This window comes from Notothenia coriiceps, unplaced genomic scaffold, assembly GCF_000735185.1.
Source record: "Notothenia coriiceps isolate Sejong01 unplaced genomic scaffold, NC01 NC01_scaffold00000762, whole genome shotgun sequence".
Lineage (NCBI taxonomy): Eukaryota > Metazoa > Chordata > Actinopteri > Perciformes > Nototheniidae > Notothenia > Notothenia coriiceps.
The window spans coordinates 8,862-16,185 of record NW_011333463.1 but is presented as its reverse complement, the minus strand read 5'-3'; the positions used below and the strand labels follow the sequence as shown (position 1 = coordinate 16,185).

Below are 7,324 nucleotides of genomic sequence, written 5' to 3'. Positions count from 1 at the left end.
GATACAATAGTTAAAATAATGCAAGTAAATACAATAAAATGGGGTATAAATAGTGCAAGGAGAGAGGGTCTGCAGAATCAGAACATCCCCAAACCCAGGTGGGCAAATCTTACCTGAAACCCAACAATACAAATCTGCTTTCTTTACAGATTTAGATGACATGTTTTATGACTCTTGCACAAAATAATCAATGTCAAAAAGGCTCCGTGAAATAATACTACTCTTCTTCAAAAGTAAAGACTTGTTTTTATTTATAATTGTCTCGTGTTTATTTGAGTTGTACTGACTGAGGGTCGGAATGCCTTAATGATGTTCAGCTCCTTACAACCCACTGCCTGTGTTTTAACATGTTCTTTTGTTTTGTTTAATTTTTTTTGTTTTAATTTTCTGTATTTTAAATTGTTTTATTTAAGTATCCCAGTAATGTCTGTTGCATGTTTTAAATGTATTGTATTTACTTGTTTAAAATGAAATGTGTTTTAGGTTGACTTTTCAAATCTGTCCAGGGACTACAGATGAAAAATAGCCTCTTGGCTAACTCTGGCACATTTACAGAAATGTTCATTAATGTGCACTGTCCCTGTTAAATAAATGAATAAATAAAAACATTAAAAAATGTGTTTCAACTTTATGAATTAGCAAAACATTTTTTAAGAAGGTATGATTTTTTGAAAAAACTGCTCAAGATGTTTGAAGAAATGAATGCAATATTTTGCTTTGTCATTATATATTATTTTATGCACAGGTTTTTTATATTTCTGTCTTTGATCACAAACAGAAACTCCAGGAATATGACGTTGATCAATGTGTTCATGTTTTCCTGAAATCTGTTTTGCAGAACTCACACAAGTAAAAGTCCTGCATTCAAAAATGTTCCTCAAGTAAAAGTAGAAGTACTCTTGTACTTGAGTAAAAAGTAGAATTAACTCAGATCTTGTAGTAAAAAGTAGAAGTACTCAGATCTTGTACTTGAGTAAAGGTAGAATTACTCAGATCTCGTACTTGGGTAAAGTAGAAGTACTCAGATCTTGTACTTGAGTAAAGGTAGAATTACTCAGATCTTGTACTTGAGTAAAGTAGAAGTACTCAGATCTTGTAGTAAAAGTAGAATTACTCAGATCTTGGACTTGAGTAAAAGTAGAAGTACTCAGATATTGTAGTAAAAGTAGAAGTACTCAGATCTTGTACTTGAGTAAAGGTAGAATTACTCAGATCTCGTACTTGATTTAAAGTAGAAGTACTCAGATCTTGTCCTTGAGTAAAAGTAGAAGTACCAGAGTGTAGGAATACTCTGTTACAGTAAAAGTCCTGCATTCAAAATGTTCCTCAAGTAAAAGTAGAAAAGTATTATCATCAAAATATAGTGAAAGTAGCGACTGTAAAAGTAGTGATTGTAAAGGTATTAAATACATGTAGTGGAGTAAAAGTACACCATTTACCTCTGAACTGTTGTGGAGTAGCAGTACAAAGTAGCATAACATGGAAATACTCAGGTAAAGTACAAGTACCTCAACATTGTACTTAAGTACAGTACTTGAGTAAATGTACTTAGTTACTTTACACCTCTGCACCTTTTTTTCTACATTTTTAACTACTTTTCCCAAAACCAACAATCAGTTAATTAATGTCGGAGGAAAGTAAGGCATTTCCACAACAGAAGGATGATAGTTTCAGTGCGTGGGGTCACAAATGGCAAAGTTTAAAATAGTACAATTTGGGATTTTGACAAAAAAGGAGCTACAACCAGGTATTTTAAGCTTGCTCTTGAACAGACCCTGATCTCCAGCTGTCGTCACAGACACAAGACAGATCCTCCATCCAATCAGCGCTCACCCATCATCCCTCCAACCAATCGAATCCCTCTAAGTGGCTGTGCGTAACGCCCGTCGACCAATCAACCTCGCTGCTTCCTGCGGGCCAGAATCCCTCTTCTTCAACCTTCTGTTTCTGGAGGGGCACCTTCAACAAGCTCCGCACCGGCAGCGGCTTCATTTCGTTACTCAAGAATACGTGGAAATACCACACCTGTTCACAGACACCATGTCCTTCCTCACTGTCAGCAGGTTAGCGCCTAAACTCCTCAACTCAAAGGTGAGTAGAATCCAAACGGCTGAGATTTTAGACGTCAAAGTTGTTGAGCTAACGACGCTAGTTAGCTTAGCCTAGTTAGCTTAGCACTGTCAACCACATTTTGAAATCCTGTTAACGCAGGGTGTGGTTAATACTTTCTAAAACATCACAATATTAGTCTTAATTCCTTGCTGTTTTTATATAGGGGCGGTATTACGATATATTGTGAGTGTATGAAGTTGTGTCTTGTTAGCCACTGTTAGCATTAGCTGGCCTGGTGGTCCTGCCTGAACGTGTTTCTGAGTTTCTGTGTTTCTGTGTCCAGTTAACTTTCTCTGTTCTCTGGCAAACCTTAAATATAACAAGCATGAATCATTAACAGACACTGAGTGCTTCTAAAGTCAGCTCAGACTTTGTGTTTATTCAGGAAACACTGTTGACCTTCAGGTTAGGATTTCTGCCAAATATCTAACATTAGAAATCTATTGTGTCCTAAAATATATATATAATAGTTATATAGTAAGGTTGAAACAAGTGTTTTAGTGTGGAATAATTCAACAAACATCAGTTTTATTGTGCAATATCAGCTAGCATGTTTCCACGTTTTAGCATGTGAAAAGAAACGTGGATATCTGAGAATTAATACTGACTTGAAATGCTTACAAAAGAAGATGCAATGTGATTTAAATGCATAAAATAACCATGACATGTAAGGTAATATTACGATGCATGCAACACAGGTGATAAACAGCAGAGAAAATGCAAGTCTGACATTTTAGAAAGGGCATAAAGGACACGATGTTTCTGCTTCAGCAAGTCATTCAGCAACCAAACAGGAGAGGTCACCTTTTAGTTTTAAGGTTTGACTGAGTAATAGACAGCAAAGACACACTGGGTGATATCAGGTTGCATTCAGGCTCTCAGGAGGTCACATGTATGTTCCTACACGCCTTAAAAGTGATCATTTATAGTCTAAAACCCAAGCAGACTGAAAGCCAGGAGTCATTTGAATCTGTTTGATGAGGGTATTGGAGCTGCACCATTCATTCATTAGTTTACTGAAAGAAATGAGCCTCAAATATGGAGATGTCCTGCTTTATCGTTTTAACGTGAATACATGTGGGCTTTGGCCTGACTGTAGAGACATTTAAAGGCATCACCTTGGACTTTTTTCATTATTTTATGATATTTGATAGGTCAAATGATTAATCTGCATATTGATCATTAAGGATAATTATTAAAAGTTGCACAACTACTTAGATTCTCTTACTGAAACATTAACACTGAATGATAAAGTATATTTCCTTCCATGCTGACTGTGACCTTCAGTGACAGTAATCTACTGTATTACTCCTGCGACCTCTGACACTGGATGACCCTCATATCATCTCCTGACACCCACTAAGTAGCATTTTTTCCCCTACGTTTAAAACAAGAACTCAGCGACTAACGGTTCCCCTCTTTTAACCTGGTGTCCCTGTTATCTGTTTTGTAAATAAGGAGATGTCGATAAACCCCTTTGATGCACTCACCCTTTCTCTCTTATCAGCTGTAATCTTTTAACAGGAGTTTTATTATGGAGCTTTTCGTTTTCCATATCATGCTCTGTCCCTGAACTACGACTGAAAAGCATGTGATGCTGGCAACGTGCGACATTTTTACGCCCAATTAAAAGCATTTTGATCCGCCTCATTTATCACAATCAAGGGGGCTAACAAAGTGATTATGTTTCTAAATGCATTTAACACATCTTTTAAACAATTTTCTTACATTTTAAAGAGCAGACAATCAAGCAGATAAATAGATTAGATAATGTTTTAGTTTCAGGTCTTTCAATCATTTAGAAACAACTAGGAATTCCAAGTAATTTAAATTTTCTTTTAGAGGAATGCCTTGTAAACTTGTATTTCTTAAAGTGCAGAAAAGAAAACAGTGGAATACTTCAACATGTGCCTCATACAGTATCTATGGTTGTAATGATTGCATTTTATTATTATTCTAACGCTAAATGCAGAGTTTTTTTTAAATACAGCCGTTTAAAGACACGGTTAACTTCTCCAGCTTTCACATTTAGTTGTAGTTACCTTGGATATGTTTTATTTACTTGTACACACATCTTCACGTGTGTCCTCCCCTCCTGCTTTGACTCTTGGTTGCAGAGTAGGGTTTAACCTTTCCCTCTGGCAGGGAGCGTCTGGGTGAAACGGCTCTCTATATTTAAGACCCTGAGCTGTTACATAACGTGTGTGTGTGTGTGTGTGTGTGTGTGTGTGTGTGTGTGTGTGTGTGTGTGTGTGTGTGTGTGTGTGTGTGTGTGTGTGTGTGTGTGTGTGTGTGTGTGTGTGTGTGTGTGTGTGTGTGTGTGTGTGTGTGTGTGTGTGTCGCAAGACCCCACCTTTTGTTTTTCTACCAGCTTTGTCTGCTTTTATCGGCGCACCAGTTGTGTTTAGAGGGGGGCGATCCCATTGGGAGGAAAGCCAGCTGTCTCCTTGACTCCTCCCTCCCTCCCCTTCATTGATACATGTGATAATCTAACAAGAGTCCTCTTTCAGTAGCGCTGAGCTTTAACAAGACTACTCTCCTCCAAACACTTTCATAACCACAGCAGGTACTTCTTTAATCCGTACGTCCTGTAGCAACAAACAAGCAACACATCGGGGCTTAAAGGGATAATGTGTGGCAGGTATTATGGTGCATAATTAACAGAAATGTATTGGCTAGTGCATTTGTTTGATGCATGTACAAATAAATGTTATTCTGAATGAAGGATTGTGGATTTAGAGAGATGTCCCAACCTACTAATCATATTCTACGCACTTAATAAAATATCTTTGTCTGGAACAACTCACTGATTATTTTAAATATCTCCATTTAATGAAACTGATGCCAAAACATGTCATGCTTTTCTGGTTATCACCCGTCCCCTTGTGTGTTATGAAGCTTTTTCTGCATGTAAACGGTCTGCAGTCAGAAACCCTCATGGAACCTTTAATCAAATAGCAATAACAGTGATAACAATTGTTGCAGCCCTGAATCCGCTTCAAAGTGTGTAACGAACCATAGCTCTGTTAAATACTGAGTGTCGTTTCAGAGATTTGAATGAACTGTAATCCTCTGTCTCCTGTGATGCAGTTGAATCCCCTGTGAGCATACGTTAGCTGCCAGAAGCTAACTTTTTATCCAGGTTTAAGCCACTTCATGGTGCTGTTTAGCTCTTTGAACCGCATGAAGGATTTTAGTGAAGGACATCTGAATCGGAAGTAATCAGAGAAACAAGCTGAGCTAACGTTAGCGGCAGCCGGAAAGCAAACTCAGATTTTGAACCTCAAAATGAAACTTTATTCACTGTTTTTATATCAGAAGATATTCTTAAAACCTCCTGAAGCATCGACACTGAAGGAATCCCAGAGCAATGTTTGTTCTCTCTGTTAATGAGGGATGTTTGTCATTTCCTTTACATCGCTTATCTTGGCAAAACGTCCAAACAGCCGATCGTAAACGCTGAGCAATCATCACCTGATTATTCCCAGTCTTATCTTAGCCGTGCACAAATGACCCTATAACGATTATCTTTGTTTACATTATTGATTCAGAAGCGTCTCATTGAGGTTCACGGTACAACACCTGCAGGAATCAGAGGTTAAATGAGGCGAGGTCAAACATTTGTTGTGTGATTTTAACACCAAGACACCAGCGGCCAATAGTTTGATGTTTGCTTCTTTTAAATTAGCAGGAGTATGTCAGTGGCTGCTTCTTTGCATACAAACAGGTTTTTAGCTCGTACTGAGACTAAACCGGCAAAACCAGACGCCCTCAGTTGACCTCCGTGAAGAACGTCAGTCTTCCTCATTATCTTCAACCTATTATAGCCGCCTCATCTCTGCTAATTAATTAATCTACGTTGATGCTCTAAGAGCTGGAGCCCAGAGGACTTTCAGAGAGGAGAAATGAAGTGCTTGTCAAAGGATTCATTATTTAGACTAGAGATGTCCCGATCACGTGATCGGGGATCGGAGCCGATCACGTGATTTTCAAAAGATCGGAATCGGGAGAAAAAATCGGGGATCGGGATTTTTTTAAATACTTTTTTTTATTATTAATTGTTACAAAACAAAAATGACCATGTTCAAGTCTTAAAGTCATCCTGAGGCCTTAGTTTTGGTTTCAAATGACACAACATCATGTATGTGTTGCTTCTTTGGGGCTTGTTTTCATAGACCTGCTTATTTCTCTCAAATCTGGCAACAGAGTGGGCGCAGTGTCTAATTGTAGCAGTAAGCTAACGAGTACTGAAAGCTTTATTTTGTTTTGATCCAATGCTGCACAACTGAACTGATCCAATGCTGCTGTGAAAGAAAGAAGCTATATCCATGTTGGATAGAATATCCAATTTAAATAAAAAATAACCTTAAGGGACAACTTGAATGCTTTTTTTTCTCTTAATGCATTGCATAAAGATCGGATCGGGAAAAATCGGTATCGGCTAATTGTCAAAATCAAATGATCGGGATCGGGAGCAAAAAAAGGTGATCGGGACATCCCTAATTTAGACGCTTGATTAATTTCTAGTTGTAACGCCTCGTCTGTGCTGCAGTGCAGGGGGAACGGTATGGGGAGAAATCTGAATGGTTTCCTATCAAAAACCTCAATATTGTACGGTGGAATTCTGGTGTTTTGCAAAAATATTAACACTAACATTTATGTGGGTAAAAACAAACGATACAAGAGCTCTAACGGTCTGTTATGTTGAATAATATTGATATCACTTCACTGCAGGGCTGTACCCGAATATTCGTTCGTTGGAGTACTATTCGGGTTTCAATTTCGTTATTTGGATATTCGTTATTTTTTTTCTACATCTTTTTATTTTTTTAAATCTCCAATATCAACGTAAGAGCTTGTGCCTCTACAGGGGGTGCTCACACTTAACCATAAACGTTATTGTTTACTTTCTCCGTCTTTATATGTAGATATTACTTTTTCTCCATTAATCTCGTCACGTTGTTTCCATCTGTACACATAAAGCCACATAAAGCCGTAAGAAAAAACGAAATAAAATGTCACAATAACAAAATATCAAAACACAATACATTGGGTGTAAACCACAAGAATTTTACTTTTCCTAAACGTAACACAACAATGAAGCAACGTCAAACACATGACAGAATCTCACAGTTAAACCGAACCGAAGTATAAAACATACCTGTACGAAAGATAAACTATTCCTCTGCAATCGCGGTCCAGCTGTCCTTCA

At 37.8% G+C, this 7,324-nt stretch overlaps 1 long non-coding RNA gene across 1 annotated transcript; it reads left to right on the top strand.

Moving 5' to 3' along the window:
• The first annotated feature begins 896 nt into the window (after window positions 1-896).
• LOC104957253 (uncharacterized) lies at window positions 897-1,227 on the top strand. The gene is made up of 3 exons (XR_799653.1): window positions 897-916; window positions 948-1,038; window positions 1,161-1,227. It is a non-coding gene; the product is annotated as an uncharacterized lncRNA (long non-coding RNA).
• Window positions 1,228-7,324: the final 6,097 nt, after the last annotated feature.